This window comes from Centruroides sculpturatus, unplaced genomic scaffold (assembly GCF_000671375.1).
Source record: "Centruroides sculpturatus isolate CEXI.00-Female unplaced genomic scaffold, Cexi_2.0 scaffold455, whole genome shotgun sequence".
Classification (NCBI taxonomy): Eukaryota; Metazoa; Arthropoda; class Arachnida; order Scorpiones; family Buthidae; genus Centruroides; species Centruroides sculpturatus.
Genome location: NW_019384559.1, coordinates 121,362 through 147,003, shown reverse-complemented (window position 1 = coordinate 147,003; position 25,642 = coordinate 121,362). Strand labels below are relative to the sequence as shown.

Sequence of the window (25,642 nt, the reverse complement as noted above, 5' to 3'; positions counted from 1 at the left end):
TGAATAAATAAATATCATCGTAATTAATTTTATTTAAATTTTTTATATTAACTTTAATTTTAAAAATTCTTTTAAAGTAAATATAATTAAAATAATACTGCAATTTACATTTATATTGTAATTTACGTTAATGTAAAACATTAAAAAATAAATAAATGTAACTAATTTTTCCTGATTACTTTATATGTTAAATGTTTTATTATGTATTATATACTATTTAGTAAGTTAAATAATAAATATTTAATGTGTTAGTGCAAAATTGTGGTTTTTATTACCGTAAACTATTTTTACCAGAAAATAATTTTATATATCATGCTATAACTGGAATCAAGCAACACGTTTAGGACGAATATGCCAAGTAAATAAATAGAAATGAATAGAGGATGAGACGACCATGCTTACATTTTTAACACGAAACATCAAACGGCCATTTTCATCCATTTTCGGATGTTAGTAGAAGCCAACTTGATCATTATCTTGACATTTTTGGGTCAAATTTACATTAGTTTGTCTTGTATATTATAGATAATGATTAAAGTCACTTGTTTAAAATATTAGCTAATTTAACATCGTCCCGGAAAACGTTCGGGCACTCTTTGTCCTTTTCCTCCCTCCTCCTTGCTTGTTAGTACTTCATCTGCAGCAGATATCGTTTGTCCAATATTGATAATATTTGATTCGGTTATGCAGAGTGACTTACAAAAATGCCTTTCGGATAAAACTTCTTGTTCAATTTTTGAAAATTTTGAATGCAAAGGAATTTTTTTTTTTGTGTGCTGAACCGTGACTTTACGACAAAATGCGTTGCTATGCAACTGGCCATAAGTTCATGATAATCCACGTGGTACGAGTATTGTCAAACAAATTTCGTCGTTCTTTCTGGAGGAATGTGTTTGAAAATATGTTTTTTTCTTAACTAATAAACTCAAATAATAAATTACGTAATAAATAATTCAATTTAGACTTTTTACGTAAAATACTAGCATACCAGAATTATATTGATCGATCTGAGTTTCGATCATTACATGCAGTCTAATTCGGAATGGAGTCAACCAGTGTGAGTGATAGAAGGGAAAGTAATCCTCTTCTATTACATATCTATATATAACAAACCACATTTGGAAAGTCAAGAATACTTGAACCTGATTAGAATTATAATTATTTGCGTTAAACCATGTCTAAATTGAAGAAATATATCTTAATTAAACTATCTAAACTAAATTATTAAAGTTATGTCTAAATCATAACCATTAAATGTTTCACATTTGAAGTTCACATCTGTATAACTTGATCTGCTACAATTAAATAACATGACAATCAAAATAGAAATCTTGGTAGAAATAAATATTACACAGTACGTATAATTCCTTAAATGTCATAAGAATAAAGAATTTACTGAAAAACAGAAATATAAATAAACCTTATTCTTTCTGTTTAAATTTTAGATAGTTGTGTTTCTGTATAACGTTTATAGACCGAGAACCAGCGAAGCCATTTGATGCGGGTGTTATTTTGTAATGTACACATAAAAAGAACCCCAAAATTATTTATTTAAATATAAATGATTTTGGGATTCTATATAAATCAGGTTTTTTTATTAATTATCAAAAAACTAATTTTATTCATATATTTTTTTATGATTTTCTGACGGTAATGGGGCCTTATTTGTGTAACTGATACAAGACCGTGTCGTCTCTTGCGGGACTAATATGCTTTTGTTAAACAGTAATGAATGAAAAATATGAACTTATTATTATATAAATTACAAAATTATATAGCTTCATTTCCTATTAACAATAATTTTTTTAATTAATTACAAGAAACTAAATTTATTGCGTTGAAATTTAGTTTCTTGTAATTAATTGAGGAATTTGTAAATCATAACATAATATATTACAATTAAAATATTCTTTTTAATATTTTATTTCCTGGAATTAAAGATTCTCTTTAATTCTAAGAAATGAAAAATTACATTACTGAAAAAATTATTGTTTCAAAGTCTCAACTCGTTCTCGTGTCGTCGGTGCCGCTGCTTCATAAACATTTCTCTTGCTCCTAAAATGTAATGATAAATTTATAATTAGAAATATCTTCGTGTTACTTACAAATGCAAATATTATATCAAGAAATTACAAAGTTGCTAGAAAAAGTCTTTGAAATATTTTTGAGCTTTTTTATTGATTGTTACAAGTCAACTACCGGGTAAGAATGTATCTAATTCAAAATTAATTAAAAGAAAAAATTCATAAATTATTTAGATTTGTCTCTTGACTTTTTATGTTGTGTAATTTTTAATTTAAATTTTTTAGTAAGTAAAACTTTAGAAATTGATTTTTCAAATTTCTTGTATGCTAACTATCAAATGAAAAAATTTAATTATGCTATCTTTTTAAAGAAATCTTTAGTTAAATTTTTGTTTGAATTTTTTCCTTAATAACTAAAATATTTTTAGTATTTATAATGAATTTTGTTAAGCTACTAGAACGATCCCAAAAATAAAAATTTTTGGGATCATTCTAGTAGCTTAACAAAAGTGTAGGCCTGTATGGGCTAATACTAATACTAATTGTTCCAAAAATAGAAATTTTGGAAGCATTTAGTGTTAGCATTATATAAGCCTACAGTTTATTCGTCCTTAAATTCTAAAATTTCAGTCTAAATAATCTTAAAATAATAGGTCTTAATGATAAATAATAATACAAATTTCTATTGCATAATTCAAAGATCTTAATATTATAAATGCTACTGTATTATTGTTTCCAATCAGTAATTGATTGAAGTAATAGTTGATTTATGTTTGTAAATGGAACATAACATTTACTTAAATGAATAATATTATCTCATAATCTCGAAAAATAACTTTCTAATAAATAAATTACAATCTTTTAAACGTAGAATAGTCAGAAACATAAAATAGTTTTAAATATTTCTATAAGAATGACTTACATAGTATAATTTCCATTTTAAAATACAGTATTAGGTTTATATTTATTATTTATTCGATTAATATTATCGTTAAACTTTAATGAGCATTGTTATTTGAGATTCAGTAAAGCCTGTAAAATTACAATATATGTGAAAAAGCAACAAACAAATATCGAATATTCTTTTTTATTTATTGCTAAACACAGATATTGCTTCGTTCTTTTTTTTCAACTTCGTCATGCACTCTGTAACCAGCGACAATTACTAACTATAAACGCAAACCTCTGTTTCCTTCTCTTGATATTGATTTGTCCAATTCACGTCATTAGTCTGCGCATCAGAGTGCCAAGAATGTTAAACTATCTATGAATTTTATCATGTATGCAACGTTATACTATCTTCCATGTATTTTCGTTTTGAATTACATAACATTTATCTCTATTTTGCACTCGAGTATTGACTGGACACCAAAGTATTAATTCAAATCATACGAATCGAATTTTGTATTGCTCGAAAATTCTTATATTTTATCACTGTTACTGAAAAACCTATCTTGCTTTATTTCTATGTCATTATTTTATTATGGACTGTATAAAATTCGGATTTCCATTATGTTTTTGGATATTTATTAGCTATTTTCCGTATTATTAATACTACTTAGACATTTATATACAGTTATGTTTACGTCTTCTGAATAATAAAAATTGAAATAATGCAAATATCTGTGACCTTTTCTGGGGATTTAATATTTAAACGGTTGATTAATAAATAATTTCTTATTATTTATATATAATCTGGGGTATGAATATTTATTCGTTATAAGTAATTTGAACACATTAATTTCGGGGATCACACGTATTAACATTGGGCAGGACACTTAAATTACAAACAATTCTTTATAATTCTTTAAAAATAAATGTAACTTTGTTATTATTTACATTAGCTATTCTAATTTCACTGGTGTCATGAATATGATTTCTTTAATCATTGAAGAATAAAAATACATATTCAGTGAAAAATGGTGCAGAAAAGATTTAATAATTTACATAATTTCAACGAATAAAGAAGAATCAAAATGTTAATTTTAATTAATTATTTAAAATTTTATAATAAAAAGTAAAGGAAAATACTGTGCTTTTAATATACAAAAATAAAACGTTAGAGTCTCTATAATTAATTATGCCTTATACGTGGTATTTAAAATGACTGACGATTCATGTAGGGGAGACCGGGGCAAGATCGGCATGTTAAGCTTTACTTACATTTTGTGTAATAAATACTGCTGTAAACTGGAAAAAAAGCTTTGCATATTGTCTATTGGAATGTTACCTTACTATACAACTGGTTAAAATCAGTTTGGAAATAAAAATAATTAAAATAATTACAACTTTACAAGAAGAGAGAAATTGACGAAGTTGCCCCGGGTATAGGGGCAAGATCGGCAACTTCTCTCTTTTTGTAAAGTTGTAATTATTTTAATTATTTTTATTAAAGTTGCCCCTGGTATAGGGGCAACAGTAATGGGGCAAGATAGGCACGTATATAAAATTATGTTATTAACAATGTATAAGTTGGAATTCACTATTAAAACAAAGAAATACAAATCCAACACCCATTTAATATTATTACAACGAAATGCAAGTTCAAAGACATATATACATGAATAACAAATGCAAACATGTTTTCATTTATCATCTGTTTGATTTTTATCCTTTGCTTCTAATGTGGCTTTATGTTGCCGATCTTACCCCGCTAGTCATGATTTCGAAACATTAAGTACAACCCTGAGAACAGAATGCCAAGCCACGATCTGGCCACGTGAATAAGTTGAAGTTACATCCTTCTAACAGGAAAAGTAACTTTCGTTATCATGGAATTATAACAAAACCTGCCAATTCAATATAAATGGAAAAAAAATATTATATGGAATTGAACGAAAATGAAAATTTGCTTGATAATTCAACTACGCTTGTTGGAGAACAATAAAAACACTACACTCAACAAGCCACCAATAAAACTCAACTGCCTAACCTATAACCAAAGTCTCCTTTTAATTTGTTTTTAAAAAAAAGCGCTTGACAAAGTTGCCCCGCATGTCGAAGTTGCCCCGGTCTCCCCTATATTAGCACTGAGCAAGCTGAGAAAATTATATAAGATATATATTTGTAGATGTGATAGCTAGTTGATAGAAGCTTGAATTTAATTGCATTTCATAAGAAATTGGTTTATATTACAGTTATATATTCAAATCTTCGATGGAAAAATTGCTGCGTGACTCTGACTAATATATAATAAATATAATAATCTTTTATAAAAATTTATTTAGTTTAACCAACGTCTTCAAATAAATACATTTTTTTATATAAAACTAATTTTAAAACTAAATAATTTTAAAATTTACAGCTCTATAAATTAGAGGAAAAATATCTTTGATCGTAAATTTTAGTTAAGATACTTCATTGTATCCATTCTCAATCCGTGCAATTTCTCCAAGTGTAATATTTTTTAGAATTATTTTAAAAGTTTAAAAAGTTATAATAAAATATTTATTATGTAAAAAAAGACCACTGAATGAAACATTAATAAAAATAATGACGGTAGTTAATTATATGAATGACGTGATCGTACATTTTGCTGGGTATTCACAAAGAGATGTTCAAATTGCACCTGTATATACAGATGTGAAATTCTCAAAGTAATTTTTCTTTGACTAGTGAAAGAATGTGGAAGGAAATCAAACAGAGCATTTATCGTCCAAAGTCTAAAAATAAAAACTCTGAAATAACCGGTATCATAAAATTTATGAGAGTTTAGAACGGATACGATAAGTTCTGCTTCTCACTATAGTAACTGTAACAATAAAGAATTTAATCGAAATTGTATAATTTGCAGTAAGTTCCTTTTTTTTCATTTTTATTTTTCTATACTAAAAAGAATTATGATACTTTAAAGAAAATCATTATATTAAATTACCTGCAAGTGAAGTTTCTCTTTCGTTTAAAATAAATCTTCACATAAATTATGAAAAGCAACAATTTATGTCACAATTAAAAATTTACGTCTAGATATTATTACATAAGCAAATCGAAGATTTATGTTTGTCATTATCATCAGATGCGAAACATCTCAAATTTTAGAACAAATCTTTACAGAATATGGTCTTTAGTAATGTTATTATTATATTTCTAAATAATAATGCCTTTAATACAATCTGACATTACACTTATTGTATATTTAGTTGATGAATTAGCTTCGATTTTGTAACTCGAATATTACTCTTAATGTATTTCAATAAACATTAATGGATAGAATAGCAAACTAGTGATAAATATACTTAAAGAACTAGAAAATTATAAAGGTTAACTGATTTATATATTAGAATATTCATAAATCTCTCAAAATTTTCAGGAATTCTTGTATTATTTTTAAAATACTACAAATTTATGGCTTAGAAATCTGTAATGTCTTGTAGCCTGTGTAGTATTTAAATTAATGTTTTTTTAAAAAAATATATATGTTCTTCCTACTAAGCATTAATAAAATGAAGATATTAATTAAAAACAGAAAAAAATACTAAGAATAGCAATAAAAATTATTTTCGTGGATTAATATAATAATATTTTTATATTTCTGTATTAAAATTTGAAATATTAATAGAGTTGATAATAAATATTTTATTATGTAATATAAATATTAGCCTAATTTTTATATTATATCCAATAAACTTTGTGAGATAATACTTAAAAAAATATTTATATTACAACGCAATGGATTTTTAGAATATTCCAAATAAAGTATTTGTTACAGTATCTATCTATATTATTCTACTAAATATCATATTGGATAATAAAAAATAATATATCACACACGATAGTGAATTTTTGTTCATTCTGTAATTTATAGAAATATTACATTAATTTTCTGAAAATTCTTGAGTTGTTTACATTCTAGGATATTTGTACACAGGTATTTTAGCATAGTTATTACATAGGTATTTTTATAGGCATTTTATTGTAAGTTTGTTTGTTACTTTTCGAACGTTTAAACTTGCGGGGTAGTCGTAGGTTATTCAGATATTTGTAGCTCATTAGAATTGTTGTAACCAGGGTAACGAGAAGGGATATTTGTTCCAGGCTCTAACCAAAGTATTAATCAATCCCAGGCCCAAATCAATCTCGGCAGTTCTGGTTATAACTGAATAAAGACCATTCAACAGTTATTTTTTGATATTATAATTTAAAATATTATTAGTTTCTTACATGTAAATTTTAAAACCTTGAAATAGTGCTACCTTTTATAAAATTATTGATATTATCTGCAGACAGTAAGGCATAGTCTATGTTTTATCATACAATTTTCGAAAAATATGTCTTTATATTTAAATATATATGCTAACTGATCCCCAGAGTTTGAGTTTAAAAGCAAAGTTGGAATGATATTTGATGCTTATTTTGGGATTTTCTCACGAAATGACAATGAGATATAAACTAAATACGTGACTAGAGTTTTTAATGGGTTAAAATATTCATCTATACTTCAAAGTATACATTACTAGCAAAGCTTTTAGAACCAATAGAAAATTCAAAAATTTTAAGATTCGATTTATAAAATTTAATAAGGAGTTTGAGTGTTTTGTGTATAATTGAGTTGTCAAAAGCAGGATTTTTAACCGAATCGAATTAGATCAAAGGAATGAGGAGTTAGTTTCTGCAAATTTAATTTTCTCAGACCAGACCAATATCTCGATTCAATTTCTTATAAATGTTATGCAAATAAAAGTTGCTTAATTAACGTGGAGATTTTTGAAAACAATGCTAATTAAATTACAAAAAAAAATCTGCGAATGAGATAAACAGAGAGGGTGATAATGACGTTTTTCTAAATAACAAGTTAAACTGTTAAAAATATGCTATTTAATAATAGCTACAAGTTCGATATATTTAAAAACAGTGTTACCACGCTATATTATAAATAAACTTAATTAAATAACTAAGTTAATTAAATGATGTTTTTCTATATTTGAAGTATATAACATAAAAATCAATGTGATTTTCAATTAAAAGGCATCCAGTTCATTGTTTAAAAAAACTGTTTTCTTTCGGTTTCTGAATTATTTATGTAAATACATTATCAATTTTCATTAAGTATTGTGATTATTTATTGCATTCCGATTATTTTCCACTTGTTTCTTTATTAATTAAATCTAAATAAAATCACGTCATTTTTTAATTAAAATAAACAGACAAGTTAATTGATGTTTTCAGAATATTTATATTTATATCTGTTATAAAAAATATAATTATTTTATATAATAAATATGCTAAATTATAGGTTTTACAACAATAATAAATTTTAAAAATGTAGGTATTGATATTCATGGCAATATATTAGAATATTGTAAATTGTTTATTCAACATGAAGGGATTCATACGGAACATATTTGTTAGTAGAAACTACAATAAAACGGTTAACTAACATTTAGGTAAAGCTGTATTTTTAAACACGTAATAAATTATTTTAAAGATGAACAGACTTAATGCTTCAGTACAGTTCCAATAATTATATTTTGAATTATTAAAAGTCTCATAAATTACGCGTAGGAAGAATTGTCTCCATACATATAAAATTTATTCGATATTTTTATGTGTAGAAGTTTAAAACCTTGATTAACTTTTATTTTATTTTATTACACTACGAGAAACAAATACAGATGTGTATGGTGCATAATTTCAGAGGCACGTAACCATCCTCTAAAGCAGGAGTGTCAAACTCAAACTCCTTAAGTGCCAATTTTTTGTCTCGAGTATGACAGAGGGCCAGATTAAAAATAAAATGCAAATGTAATACTAAGTATAGATAAGAAATATATAAAAATAATTTTATTGAAGAAAAAAAACTGTAATTTTTTTAAGTAGAGACGTATTACACCAAAATATTATTTTGAGGATCCAGAAACTTGGCTTCTTTTACGCTTCATTAACTCCTTGATGTATGGTGTCAACGATGTTGTATTGATTTTCAAAATGGACTGAAGATGTTCATCTGTAAGTCTTGAACAATATTTATATTTATTAATCTTCATTGTTGAAAACAACCGTTCACATACATATGAACATGCATAAAATGTGGGCAGCATGGTTCCTTAAGTTAGGATAGCTATTTTGATTTTAGAAGTACAGTGAAAACTGCTTAGGCGACCACCTGCATTGGACGGGCACCTGTCAAAACGGGCAAAAATTTCTGGCACGGAATTTTCAATTTACATAATAAGTTACCTGTATTAAACGACCACCTGTCTAATAGACCACTTTTTGAAGGAACCGTGGGTGGTCGCCATAGACAGGTTTTACTGTACTTGTATAAAATGCCAAAATGTCAACTTCATTCAACTTGCTTTTTAAAGCAGTATCACACTGCAAATCTATTAATTCCATTTGCAAGTAAGTCGGTGCTATACCAATCATTACAAAGAGAGGAAAGTCGTAGGTATTGAGCTCGCGAAAATCTGCAAAACGACTATCAAATTCAGCAATAAGATCAAACAAACGGTAAGAAAAATCTGCTAATTTATCTGCATTGTACATGCCGATTTGATGAATGCTAGGAAAATGGTCAAGTTTTTGTTCTCGCAGCTGTGATTCCCACAACTTTAATTTTATTTCGAAAGCTTGAACATTTAAGTTCCGTAACGATTACATTTTTTCCTTGAAGTTTAACATTCAAATTACTCAAGTGTTCAGTCATATCTACTAAGAAGTCAAGCCACCATTCATCACTGTGTTTCATCAGTTTGCCCTTTTGAGCCATAGACGTAACATGCTTACACAATTTGAAAAATCGCTTAAACATTGATCCACGACTAAGCCACCGAACTTCTGCAAAGTAGGGAATATGTGAACATTTTTCATCAAGATCTTTTAATAATTGTGTGAATTGGCGGTGAAATAGTCCTCTACTTTTAATAAAATTAACTGTTTTAATTATGGGATTCATTACATGATCCATTTTCAGCACTTTAGAGGCTCATTACATAATCCATTTTCAGCACTTTAGAGGCCAAGACTTCTTGATGTACAAGACAGTGAATTCCAACGAATTTGGATCGTTCACCTTAAATTTCATTTAAAATTTTGTTCCATATTTTTATGACAACACCAGCATTTTTACCGACCATGGATGGTGACCCATCTGTGATAATACTGCAGAATTTACTCCAATCCAAGTCATAATTTAGTACTAATTGCTCAATTGCTGAGTAAATATCTTGAGCCGTGGTAGTACTCTTCAATGGTATGCACTGAAGCAACTCTTCTGTGATGTTAAAATCTTATTCATTCCACGAATAAATACAGCAAGCTGTGATGTATCTCTAATATCTGTACTTTCATCGGCTGCTAAGGAATACCAGATAAATTATTTAATTTTATGTTTAAATTGAAAGTCCAAATTTTCTGCCAATTCATTTATTCTGGAAGCAATTATATTTCTAGTCAGGGGTTTTTCTTGAATGACTTGTTTCTGTGATGGGAATGAAATGTCGGTCACGTCTAGCATACATTCTTTTAAAAATTCGTCGTTACTAAAAGCTTTTGATATTTTTGCAATCTTTAGTGCGATCGAATAACTAGCTTTCATTGCATTCTCACTGTCAGTTTTTGATTTTTTTAAAAATGATTGCTGTCCCGTAAGTTTAATTTTCAAAGATGCCAGTTTTTCTTGCCTAATTTCGTCGTTAAATAACTCAAGCTTGTCTTTATGATTCGTTTCATAGTGTCTTTTCACATTAAATTCTTTACAAACGGCAATAATCTGATTGCAAATCAAACAAAGTGGTTTACCTTTCCATTCAATAAAAAGTACGAAATTTCCACTTTGGTTGGAAAAATCGGCACTCACTATCAACTTTTCTTTTAGCTGACATTATATTTATTGAAAATTTTTACCATTGCAGTTTATTTAACCGAACTCGTTCACCAATAAGAAAACGCAACAAAGTCTCTAATACCGAACTGTCTCGAATACTGAACAACGTCGCTTTTGCGGACAAAAATTTTCTAAAAAGTAGTCCAAAAGCAGCCGAATCAAAAAGTTCATTTTTAATAATCCAAGATTTGACAACAAAATAGAAAAAAAACAACATTCGTACTTTTCCAGCAAAAATAAATAATCTTGTTTAGACGGACTTTAATTTGAAATTCAAAAGATGAAATAAAGAAAACATAATGTAAACAAGAAATTAAACACAAAAATAAATCAATTAAAATTAATATCTCTAAGTTATATGAATAAATAAATAAATAATAATAATAATAATTGAGTTCAACAATTTTGTTTATTAAGTATTATTTGTTTAAATACAAAATATAACATTTTCTTTGATATCAAGATAATAAAAAATAAACAAACAGCATTATTGAATTGATGTCGCGGGTCGTATCTTTGACATGCCTGCTCTAAAGGTTTCTTATAGTTCTCTACAATTGTCTTAAAACTTTTTTAATATAAATAAATTGTAGTAATATATTTTCTGTTTTTTTTTAATTATTTCTAATAACTCTAATAAATAATTTAACTATGTAATATATTGACTTAAAGCAAAAACACATACGTTAAAAAATCCAGCAACGAGTTGATTAACTTTTCCGGCAATATTTAAAATTGCGTGTGGCTCCATTTATTAAAAAATTTGAAATGCTAATAACGAGTACAATCGTCATTAAGTCCGACCCCACTCAAGATATGATACACAATCCCCCTTTGTTTCCCAACCCCTTCGACCAAAAATATCAAAATTTAATAGCATCAATGCCTCTAATAAACAAACCTCCTTGCAAAATTTCAGAAATATTCGTAAAAAGGCACAGGAGTTATTAAGCTTCAATCGAGATGAACAAAATCGTGCCATCACATACACTAACATCCATCCATACAAACAGAACCCCCCATTTTTTGCATTTATCGATATTTCAAGGTCCCCTGAATCCAAAAATTAAACATTTTGGGGATCATTTTTTTGACCGATCGTCGTACTTTCTCTCTTTTATATATAACAGAACCAGCAAAGTAAAAATAGTACAGTCAGATAATAAGTGCAGAAATTTTTTATTGGAATAAATATAATAAAAAAGTAAATAATTCTCAGTTAAAAATTGGAAATATTTAATGCTTAAAACTATTCTATTAAACATCATATTAAATATCTTAGTCTATTTTAAATTGGTTTAAATATTTGAATATAATTGAAGTTTATAATATTATTTTAAACATTTTAAACGCTTGCATATATTGCAAAAATAAATATTTTATTAACTAATAATTCATTTTAGCAATTACTCTAACAGATAAATATGTACACAAAGTTTTTAATATTAATAATGTATAAAAATAAACTCTTTAGTTTTTATAAATTAAAGTTCAGGTAGCTAACAGGGAAAGCGCTTTAATAGTAAAAGAATTTAAAATATTTTGAAGTGCATAAACCATACAAAAGACAAATTTTGTATTCTTTAAAAATACAATATTTGTAAATTGAATATAGAAAATTCAATAAAAATGAAAGTGGAAAATTCTTTATAGTAAAATAAATGTCAATTAATGAAGAAAAAGAATGTGGTATAAGTCTATAAAAAGAATTTTTCTCAATAAGTTGTTAAATTTATCAATAAAAATGGAATTTCTAAAGAAAATTGCGTTTCATAATCCTAAATTTAATATATTTTCATATTTATGTATTCTATCTAAACGATAAGAAAAGCGAATATTTTTATACTCTAAATACAATTACAGAACATGTCTTGAAAAATTTATTTAAAAAAAATATATATATAAAATATTTAAAATGTATAGAAAATAAATAATTTGTATCGTGAAAAATTAAATAATAAAATAATTTTGTATTTTGAAACGTACTATACTTAATAATAATAATAGAAAATACTATTCAGAAGGTACCGAATATCGTTGATTTATTGATGATAAAATTTTTCTAATTAAACGCATAGAAATTTGGGTTATCACAAGTAAAAAGATCAAAAAAGATTTTTATTTTTTTACAACAATATGATTTCAAAGCAAAATGATTTTAAATATGATACTGAAAAAGGATAGTAGAGAATTCTTTCAAAGTTTAGATCAGTTATTTTTATCTCTAACATTACGAAAACTTTTCACTCACATTTTCGTCAACCGTTTCACAAAGGGTTGGGAAACAATGGCCTGTGGCCGAAACCCCAACGTTTCTTATGAAAAAAAGAAAGCTGCATTGAATAAAAAAAAATTTTTCTTCAAAATACCGTAAACCGAATTCAAATAAAAGCACCAACTCCAAACATTCTAAGACCTTTCAAGATAAATCTTATGGCAATGTTTTACTTCACAAAGTTTTAAAATATTGCATAAAATAAATACAATTTTTCATTTATAGATACATCTGAAACCAATGTAAAAACTTTATTTTACATGTAAAAGAATTATCGTTATATCTCTAGTTTATTTTCGGCTCTATAATCAACGTGAAATGAATTCTATCTCAGCAATGTTATTAAAATTCCAGTCTTTTTAAAATTATTCTTTAGAGAAAATTATAATATTAATTTTAAACATTCTAATAATAGAAAATTATTTATTATTCCACAATTTACTCTATTGCAATAATCACTTAAAAAATTAAATTAATTAAATTCTTTGTCTTGTCTTAAGGTTACATTGTAATACTTTAAATAATTTTTCAAAGTTCTCAGCTTCTTCAGCTTCAAAGTTCTCAAAGTTCAGCTTAACCTCATTTAAAATAGATTTTTAAAAGTTTGGGAGCAATCAACAGCGTTAAAATGCTAGGAATTAATTTTGATGTACTGCAATATTGCAGAAAATTGACAATAAAAACCGCATTTTTATAAATTTAGAACAATTTACGACATTGTTTCTATCTCAAAAAATTAAGTTGAACGGGTATAAAAATTTATACAGTTTGCATTTATTTCAGGTTATAAACTGTTATATAATGTCAAAAATATTTTAACAATTCGTGTTTAACAATTATATTAAATTATATTCTAAAATAAGATTAGATTTCTGCAAATATCTTTAAACTTNGATAGCATGTAATATAAATATTAGCCTAATTTTTATATTATATCCAATAAACTTTGTGAGATAATACTTAAAAAAATATTTATATTACAACGCAATGGATTTTTAGAATATTCCAAATAAAGTATTTGTTACAGTATCTATCTATATTATTCTACTAAATATCATATTGGATAATAAAAAATAATATATCACACACGATAGTGAATTTTTGTTCATTCTGTAATTTATAGAAATATTACATTAATTTTCTGAAAATTCTTGAGTTGTTTACATTCTAGGATATTTGTACACAGGTATTTTAGCATAGTTATTACATAGGTATTTTTATAGGCATTTTATTGTAAGTTTGTTTGTTACTTTTCGAACGTTTAAACTTGCGGGGTAGTCGTAGGTTATTCAGATATTTGTAGCTCATTAGAATTGTTGTAACCAGGGTAACGAGAAGGGATATTTGTTCCAGGCTCTAACCAAAGTATTAATCAATCCCAGGCCCAAATCAATCTCGGCAGTTCTGGTTATAACTGAATAAAGACCATTCAACAGTTATTTTTTGATATTATAATTTAAAATATTATTAGTTTCTTACATGTAAATTTTAAAACCTTGAAATAGTGCTACCTTTTATAAAATTATTGATATTATCTGCAGACAGTAAGGCATAGTCTATGTTTTATCATACAATTTTCGAAAAATATGTCTTTATATTTAAATATATATGCTAACTGATCCCCAGAGTTTGAGTTTAAAAGCAAAGTTGGAATGATATTTGATGCTTATTTTGGGATTTTCTCACGAAATGACAATGAGATATAAACTAAATACGTGACTAGAGTTTTTAATGGGTTAAAATATTCATCTATACTTCAAAGTATACATTACTAGCAAAGCTTTTAGAACCAATAGAAAATTCAAAAATTTTAAGATTCGATTTATAAAATTTAATAAGGAGTTTGAGTGTTTTGTGTATAATTGAGTTGTCAAAAGCAGGATTTTTAACCGAATCGAATTAGATCAAAGGAATGAGGAGTTAGTTTCTGCAAATTTAATTTTCTCAGACCAGACCAATATCTCGATTCAATTTCTTATAAATGTTATGCAAATAAAAGTTGCTTAATTAACGTGGAGATTTTTGAAAACAATGCTAATTAAATTACAAAAAAAAATCTGCGAATGAGATAAACAGAGAGGGTGATAATGACGTTTTTCTAAATAACAAGTTAAACTGTTAAAAATATGCTATTTAATAATAGCTACAAGTTCGATATATTTAAAAACAGTGTTACCACGCTATATTATAAATAAACTTAATTAAATAACTAAGTTAATTAAATGATATTTTTCTATATTTGAAGTATATAACATAAAAATCAATGTGATTTTCAATTAAAAGGCATCCAGTTCATTGTTTAAAAAAACTGTTTTCTTTCGGTTTCTGAATTATTTATGTAAATACATTATCAATTTTCATTAAGTATTGTGATTATTTATTGCATTCCGATTATTTTCCACTTGTTTCTTTATTAATTAAATCTAAATAAAATCACGTCATTTTTTAATTAAAATAAACAGACAAGTTAATTGATGTTTTCAGAATATTTATATTTATATCTGTTATAAAAAATATAATTATTTTATATAATAAATATGCTAAATTATAGGTTTTACAACAATAATAAATTTTAAAAATGTAGGTATTGATATTCATGGCAATATATTAGAATATTGTAAATTGTTTATTCAACATGAAGGGATTCATACGGAACATATTTGTTAGTAGAAACTACAATAAAACGGTTAACTAACATTTAGGTAAAGCTGTATTTTTAAACACGTAATAAATTATTTTAAAGATGAACAGACTTAATGCTTCAGTACAGTTCCAATAATTATATTTTGAATTATTAAAAGTCTCATAAATTACGCGTAGGAAGAATTGTCTCCATACATATAAAATTTATTCGATATTTTTATGTGTAGAAGTTTAAAACCTTGATTAACTTTTATTTTATTTTATTACACTACGAGAAACAAATACAGATGTGTATGGTGCATAATTTCAGAGGCACGTAACCATCCTCTAAAGCAGGAGTGTCAAACTCAAACTCCTTAAGTGCCAATTTTTTGTCTCGAGTATGACAGAGGGCCAGATTAAAAATAAAATGCAAATGTAATACTAAGTATAGATAAGAAATATATAAAAATAATTTTATTGAAGAAAAAAAACTGTAATTTTTTTAAGTAGAGACGTATTACACCAAAATATTATTTTGAGGATCCAGAAACTTGGCTTCTTTTACGCTTCATTAACTCCTTGATGTATGGTGTCAACGATGTTGTATTGATTTTCAAAATGGACTGAAGATGTTCATCTGTAAGTCTTGAACAATATTTATATTTATTAATCTTCATTGTTGAAAACAACCGTTCACATACATATGAACATGCATAAAATGTGGGCAGCATGGTTCCTTAAGTTAGGATAGCTATTTTGATTTTAGAAGTACAGTGAAAACTGCTTAGGCGACCACCTGCATTGGACGGGCACCTGTCAAAACGGGCAAAAATTTCTGGCACGGAATTTTCAATTTACATAATAAGTTACCTGTATTAAACGACCACCTGTCTAATAGACCACTTTTTGAAGGAACCGTGGGTGGTCGCCATAGACAGGTTTTACTGTACTTGTATAAAATGCCAAAATGTCAACTTCATTCAACTTGCTTTTTAAAGCAGTATCACACTGCAAATCTATTAATTCCATTTGCAAGTAAGTCGGTGCTATACCAATCATTACAAAGAGAGGAAAGTCGTAGGTATTGAGCTCGCGAAAATCTGCAAAACGACTATCAAATTCAGCAATAAGATCAAACAAACGGTAAGAAAAATCTGCTAATTTATCTGCATTGTACATGCCGATTTGATGAATGCTAGGAAAATGGTCAAGTTTTTGTTCTCGCAGCTGTGATTCCCACAACTTTAATTTTATTTCGAAAGCTTGAACATTTAAGTTCCGTAACGATTACATTTTTTCCTTGAAGTTTAACATTCAAATTACTCAAGTGTTCAGTCATATCTACTAAGAAGTCAAGCCACCATTCATCACTGTGTTTCATCAGTTTGCCCTTTTGAGCCATAGACGTAACATGCTTACACAATTTGAAAAATCGCTTAAACATTGATCCACGACTAAGCCACCGAACTTCTGCAAAGTAGGGAATATGTGAACATTTTTCATCAAGATCTTTTAATAATTGTGTGAATTGGCGGTGAAATAGTCCTCTACTTTTAATAAAATTAACTGTTTTAATTATGGGATTCATTACATGATCCATTTTCAGCACTTTAGAGGCTCATTACATAATCCATTTTCAGCACTTTAGAGGCCAAGACTTCTTGATGTACAAGACAGTGAATTCCAACGAATTTGGATCGTTCACCTTAAATTTCATTTAAAATTTTGTTCCATATTTTTATGACAACACCAGCATTTTTACCGACCATGGATGGTGACCCATCTGTGATAATACTGCAGAATTTACTCCAATCCAAGTCATAATTTAGTACTAATTGCTCAATTGCTGAGTAAATATCTTGAGCCGTGGTAGTACTCTTCAATGGTATGCACTGAAGCAACTCTTCTGTGATGTTAAAATCTTATTCATTCCACGAATAAATACAGCAAGCTGTGATGTATCTCTAATATCTGTACTTTCATCGGCTGCTAAGGAATACCAGATAAATTATTTAATTTTATGTTTAAATTGAAAGTCCAAATTTTCTGCCAATTCATTTATTCTGGAAGCAATTATATTTCTAGTCAGGGGTTTTTCTTGAATGACTTGTTTCTGTGATGGGAATGAAATGTCGGTCACGTCTAGCATACATTCTTTTAAAAATTCGTCGTTACTAAAAGCTTTTGATATTTTTGCAATCTTTAGTGCGATCGAATAACTAGCTTTCATTGCATTCTCACTGTCAGTTTTTGATTTTTTTAAAAATGATTGCTGTCCCGTAAGTTTAATTTTCAAAGATGCCAGTTTTTCTTGCCTAATTTCGTCGTTAAATAACTCAAGCTTGTCTTTATGATTCGTTTCATAGTGTCTTTTCACATTAAATTCTTTACAAACGGCAATAATCTGATTGCAAATCAAACAAAGTGGTTTACCTTTCCATTCAATAAAAAGTACGAAATTTCCACTTTGGTTGGAAAAATCGGCACTCACTATCAACTTTTCTTTTAGCTGACATTATATTTATTGAAAATTTTTACCATTGCAGTTTATTTAACCGAACTCGTTCACCAATAAGAAAACGCAACAAAGTCTCTAATACCGAACTGTCTCGAATACTGAACAACGTCGCTTTTGCGGACAAAAATTTTCTAAAAAGTAGTCCAAAAGCAGCCGAATCAAAAAGTTCATTTTTAATAATCCAAGATTTGACAACAAAATAGAAAAAAAACAACATTCGTACTTTTCCAGCAAAAATAAATAATCTTGTTTAGACGGACTTTAATTTGAAATTCAAAAGATGAAATAAAGAAAACATAATGTAAACAAGAAATTAAACACAAAAATAAATCAATTAAAATTAATATCTCTAAGTTATATGAATAAATAAATAAATAATAATAATAATAATTGAGTTCAACAATTTTGTTTATTAAGTATTATTTGTTTAAATACAAAATATAACATTTTCTTTGATATCAAGATAATAAAAAATAAACAAACAGCATTATTGAATTGATGTCGCGGGTCGTATCTTTGACATGCCTGCTCTAAAGGTTTCTTATAGTTCTCTACAATTGTCTTAAAACTTTTTTAATATAAATAAATTGTAGTAATATATTTTCTGTTTTTTTTTAATTATTTCTAATAACTCTAATAAATAATTTAACTATGTAATATATTGACTTAAAGCAAAAACACATACGTTAAAAAATCCAGCAACGAGTTGATTAACTTTTCCGGCAATATTTAAAATTGCGTGTGGCTCCATTTATTAAAAAATTTGAAATGCTAATAACGAGTACAATCGTCATTAAGTCCGACCCCACTCAAGATATGATACACAATCCCCCTTTGTTTCCCAACCCCTTCGACCAAAAATATCAAAATTTAATAGCATCAATGCCTCTAATAAACAAACCTCCTTGCAAAATTTCAGAAATATTCGTAAAAAGGCACAGGAGTTATTAAGCTTCAATCGAGATGAACAAAATCGTGCCATCACATACACTAACATCCATCCATACAAACAGAACCCCCCATTTTTTGCATTTATCGATATTTCAAGGTCCCCTGAATCCAAAAATTAAACATTTTGGGGATCATTTTTTTGACCATTCTTTCTGTTTAAATTTTAGATAGTTGTGTTTCTGTATAACGTTTATAGACCGAGAACCAGCGAAGCCATTTGATGCGGGTGTTATTTTGTAATGTACACATAAAAAGAACCCCAAAATTATTTATTTAAATATAAATGATTTTGGGATTCTATATAAGATGTAGAAAATCTATATCGAACTTCTCGTGTTTGCGTACCTATTCGAGTTGACTATGTTTTACCGTTAAAAATGCACTTTTACTAAATAATTCGTAAATAAATTTATATTTATACTTATGATACAGTGTTGTTATTAAGGCTAAACAATATTTACACCCATGCATATTATTAAAATGTCTTGTTTTGCACGCTACATCTTTTTTATTGATGTCACAACTGTATTTTAAAGATAGTCCGTGTTGCTTAGTAATTTCTAATAAACTTTTCAACAAAGAAATTTACAGCTTGTACAAATTTAAACTTTATAGCATCATATTTTATTACTTTATTTCTCCAATATTTGTGAATAATTAAATATGTGATGATAAAATAACAGAAAGCAATTTATGAGCATATTTTACAGGCTTATATAATTTTCTTATTTTAAGTCTCAATATTGTTTAAATAATATCCTGATAAGTATGAAATTAATACTTAGTTCTTCTCGAGTTTAGAAAGTTTAGAAAGATATAAATCACTTTTACTTTCTGAAAATATTAAATTTTAATTTAACGTAACAAATCGATCGAGTTAGAAGATTAATCTTAAATATATACGACTGCATAACATTTTTAATCTCAATAATTTGTTTTCATAATTTTTAATTTAAAAAAAGTCGAATTGATATCGTTGAAACGTCAAAAAATTTGTTTTTTTTAAAGTAAAAATTTTTCTAAAGTTTACAAATTGAAATTAATTATATAACATTTCATGGGTAATCATTCAATTTATTTTATCTCGAGTAAGAAAACTGTTTATCAATTCTGTTAACGTTAATAATATTATTAAAATAAAAGAATTTTTACATTATTTATCTGTAACTGATATCAATTTTAAAGAATTCTAAATTAAATTATTAATTAACTAATCATTTTGTTAGATTTATATCAATTCTCTGCTTATAAATATTTATATTTTATATATGTTTTAAATAAATATAAATAATTTTAATGATTTTTAATAGTATCTTACGTAACGATTCGGAATAATATAAAATGGTTATCGTTTTTATAATTTTATTGTATGGAAGAACCGAATAAATCGATGGCAAGAATAAAATATATTAAATTAAAAAAAAACATCTTGTTATAAGTCACCGTATATATTATAATAAATGCTTTCAATTTTTAACAAGCGTATTTTAATAGAGTTAAAGCCGAGCGAATGTGGATCAATAGAACTGTTAGGACAAACGAGAAGTTTGGCAAAAACAAGATCGTTGGACCAATATTCTAGAAAGTAATTTTAAAAATTTTCTTGCCACTCATGAGTGAAGTGTTTGTTAGAAAGATAGCAAAGTGCTTTTGTAGTGGAAAGCCATTTATTTTTAGGAGGCAGTCACAAATCATACATGTTTCGATTATTTGAATAAATTGTATCGGTTGTGGCATGTTTGTTTAAAATCGATTGAATACCGCAAGAGCAACTGTGCTATTCGAAACTAAATATAAGATTGAATAGAAACTTTGAGTGCAGTTGTACGGTAATATAACATTAGTTAAATGTTGGAACGCATCCTCTAAGGACCCATCTACTCTCTACGTAATAAACATTAATTCTTCCTCGATGATTCTACGAGGAAACTTGATAAATACTATTAATACTTTTGCTAAAATTTCAAATAAATCAAACGGTTTCCTAGTTTCGTTTTTGCGGCGACAAAAATTAATAACGTAAATATTCTCGAAAGTTAAGCTGCAATATTAATAAATAAGAAAATTAACAGCTGAAAGCAAATCTTTATTACTTATTAAAAGGGTGTTAGAGGAGTTGGGAAAGTTGTACACAATACAACAAATAACTTTTTCTACTTTTGTCGTAATTACAACCTGTGATTATTGTAGCATGTAGTCTGCAATACAAGTGAAGGCTCGCCAAAAGTATTGTCTGACAAGAAGCTATTGCAAGAAAGAAAGTATAAGAATCTTCTACACGATGGTATCTTGTCTCTTTGCACCATCCACTTTGATTAAGACGTCTACAGTAATCAATTTACAATATATTTCCAAGAAGAATTTCTGTTTCGGCAATTTTATTTAAACAATAAACGTGGCAAAAGAAAACTCTATTATTTGTTTTGCTCTTTGCAAACAGTAAGTATACATTCTTTTAATGATAACTTACATTTACTTTTATTGGAGTAAAGAATGAATTAATATCGAACAATCGTGATAAATGAAGATAAAAGGGCGTAGTTTTGTAGTTTATTCACCTCTTTATTATAAGACAAGTAACGTGTTTGTCATGCAAATGTTTAACAACTTGAAAATTGTCATTCTTGTCTTTTGATGTTTGCAAATCACTTACACAAATTTTAATTCGCAATCGTCTCTATCGCACAGAATTATAATTAGTTAAATGTGATTTTAAATTATTAATAATTAATAAAAATTTAATTGAACAGTTGTAATTAATGTAAATACGATTAACATTAAGTAATATTAATCGCTTATAAGTTGAACCTGTCGTGAATATCATTAATGTTACACAATCATGAATTTATAAAATGTATCACCGGATAGAATAATTTAAAGAGAGTAAAACTTTTGAAAATTAATTAAAATTTAATCGAAATGTCTAGAAAATTTAGAAAGCACAAAGAAAAATTCGAATAAAAATTCGAATAAAAATATATTTTCCTTATGAAAACAAATTATTTGAGGCTTAGGTGCACTTGTCAAGAAATTGTGGCTGATACTTTTCAGAATATTGACGTGCATAAAATATATTCTAAGAACGTACTAACACAACCATGAAATTTAGCTGCATATATTCAAATGCGTTGTTATATTCGCTTATATTTTTATATAAAACGAAGCTTATCCTAATAGAATTTAACAATTAATTTCAATTATCCAATACAGAAAAATCATAGATTTAATTAGTCTTTACGTTAATAAGTTTAAAATCTAATTAAACAAATATTTAATTTAAAAATTATAATTTTTAATGATGAAAGTTTTGCAAGGCACAAATAATTTGTTTACCGAAAGCAATTATAAAGAATAAACAGTTTTACGTATAAAAACGTTCAACAAAAGAGTGCACTCATTATCGTTTCCATGTTGTTGNATATATAAATTTCCGTGGATGTTTTTAATATTTAAATTTAAAAATATTAAAAAAAATTATTAAAAAAATGTCTTTAAATTTTTAATAGTCAATAGTTTAGAAATAATTTAGATTATAAGCATAATTTTCTTTCGTAGAAAAATATACAATTTTATAACGTTTATAAATTCAAGTTTAATCTTTTTAAGAACAATGATTTAAATATAATTATTATGTTCAATTCTGATTTAATTTTGTGTTTTCAATAGATAAAAAAAAAAGAAAATTAACGATCCAAATAGATGGACATAAATTATTCATGCGGTAAGTGAGAAATGTAATGTTTGTTTACATGTACTTTTGTGTAGATGATGTTTATAATTTGGATTTATACGAGTTTTGTTCGTGTTTACAAGTTATTTCGCAATCGTCCATTTGAAAACACGTAGAATTGTTAATATAAATTTATTTTTTATTTCCTTTTCTTTCGAACTTTATAAATCTAACACGATAATAAAATGGCACCAATAATAGAAACAGAAAAAAAAAATTATGCGTTTATATCAATTTATGAATAATCTGTGCTGAATAATATTACAATTATATCTTAAAATAATCATATCTTAGATATTCTGTATAAAAAAAAAAAATGGTCTAGGAATTCGTTTAAGAAACTGGAAGTAAATAGTGAAAGAGCAGAATTTACACCAGTCGGCCAATGCTTGTCTCGGACGTAAACCACCCTAACGATGACAATTTAATGTGTTCTCTAAGCCTACATTTCCTGATGGAAATCAATGAGGCAGGTGGTTTGTATGCAGGAAGGGTGCTCTGGAGTTTCGGCTTTATTTTCTGAAAGGACTAACATAAGGGAGCTAGGAAATGGAAGAAAATTCCTAGCAACGATAACGAAGCCATGCTTGCTAGCACATCCCGTTTCTCATTTCCTAACTTCTAAATCCACGTTTTCTGCTTCTTTTGTTTTTTATTCTTTTAGTAAGTGAGTTCTGAAGTTTGTTCTTTTTCTATTTTACGACGTTAAGACCTTTCCTCTTGTAATATATACATATACATGTATACATACATTGTTTTTTCTTATTATCTTTTTCAATATTTCGTGTTTACTGCATTGTCCAGGACGTTGCATCTATCTTTCAACAACTAGTTGATTTTTCCGATTTAAATCATTTTTTTCTTGTCAGTTCGAGATTTCAAAATGGGATTAGAACAACTCAATTTAAGAAAAGAAATTCGTTTACATAACAGCCTATTCGTTCGCGCCAGAATATATTTGATGAAATTGGCTTACGTTGTCTAATTTGCATAACATCAATTCATATTTTGTAATCTTTTCGCCTAGAGACATCCTCATGATTTATTTTTCTTCGTTTCTTCTTGTCAAATCTTTCACAATATTACGTTTAATTCGATATTTTTTTAATGAATTTCACGTTGAAATAGTTTTGTATATTAGTATAAACAAGATCACACCTTTCTAAATCGCTTCTAAAAGTTGAAAACAGAATACAGATGTTTTATAAGAGCTTAGATCTTTATCAAATATAAGAAGAATAGATTATCCGTTCGTTCCTACATAATTTAATGTGTGGGTTCTCACATATTCTACTTTATTAAGACTTTTGCCAGTAGCAATTAAATTTTAATTTGGCCAACCAGGTAAAATCTAATATGTAAAACACGCTGTAATACATCGTCTCGGTCCTCAATTTAATTTGTTACCTCCTTAATGAAAATTTTACGTAAATTTGTTCGCTAGGCAGGCAAATAGCCAAAAACTGCTGTTTCTATTTCCATGTAAATGAGATTGACATAGATTGTTGCCAATACGAGACGGTTAGTTAAGTCGAGTGTTTGTAGCCAAGAATAATAATGAACTTAATATGAAGTAGCTAAATTTTAATTGCATTTTATCGGTAACTTAAATTGTTAGGTAGTTGGTCATAATCTCTAATTTTAACTTGTACCTCTTATTACGAAAGAGGTTTCATTCAATTAAAATAATTTTATTCAATTAACATTGGAGAGAGCTTTCAAACGAAGGATCAGAACTAATTTCAAAATAACCGTTTCCTTCTCCACTTCCGGAGAAAAACAATCGACCTAATCTACTATCGATGCATTCTACTTTACTCTCGGAGGTAAGCTCATTTATTTTGATAACAAAGATATCATGAAAACGATGTTGGAATAATCCTTAAATCCCAAACCCAACTCAACACGAGTCAACTTGATTAATGCAAGTGGTTCCATCATCATCATAATAGCAAAGACTTTCTCCAGGCCTATTAAAAGCTGCATCAGTGCTACCAACCAAATGAACTTCTCCCAGCAGGCAATACAGATTACTACAACGGTCTAACCGCCACCTAAATTACAGCTAATCTGTAATGATTGATAACTAAATGTTCCAGAAGATATAGATCGTAAATACAATACTTTGCATAAAACAGCTATAACTTTAAAAGTCAATAGATTCGATATAAAAATGAAAAAGATTTTTCGAATTGTCTATTTTCTATCCATTTCTGGATGTTTTTTTTTTTCACTCTTGTGAAAGTGTCTCTGCCATTAATTATAGGAGAGCATGAATGATTTGCAGCAAAAGCATATACTTCTGCATGCACCGAGTCGATTCATTAAGTTGCAGCTAGAGCGAGTCAATTTGCACCCTACGATAAGTAATTGGTATCCCTACGTGTACATACTGCACTCGTCTGATAATGTCTTCGGGCCCTCCCTCTCTTACCATAACTACTTCCCCATGGAACGTGAGCTTTTGTATTCTTGATGAAGGTTTCTCTATACCACACATATACATAGGGGTTACAGTTGAATAATTAAGAAGTGATTACGGATTAAATACCGAGTGGTCTGTTTAAATATGACTATAGCATAATCATAAATAATTTTTGACATTCATTTATTGAAATTAAATTTTAGAAAATTCGTTTTAACTTTATCGTGTATTTTGACATTAATGTTTGCAACGTTTTCAGATTAAAGTAAT

The 25,642-nt window shown here is 27.2% G+C and overlaps 1 pseudogene; it reads right to left on the bottom strand.

The window, feature by feature from the left end:
• Positions 1–1,993: 1,993 nt before the first annotated feature.
• LOC111623935 lies at positions 1,994–23,980 on the bottom strand (annotated as a pseudogene).
• Positions 23,981–25,642: the final 1,662 nt, after the last annotated feature.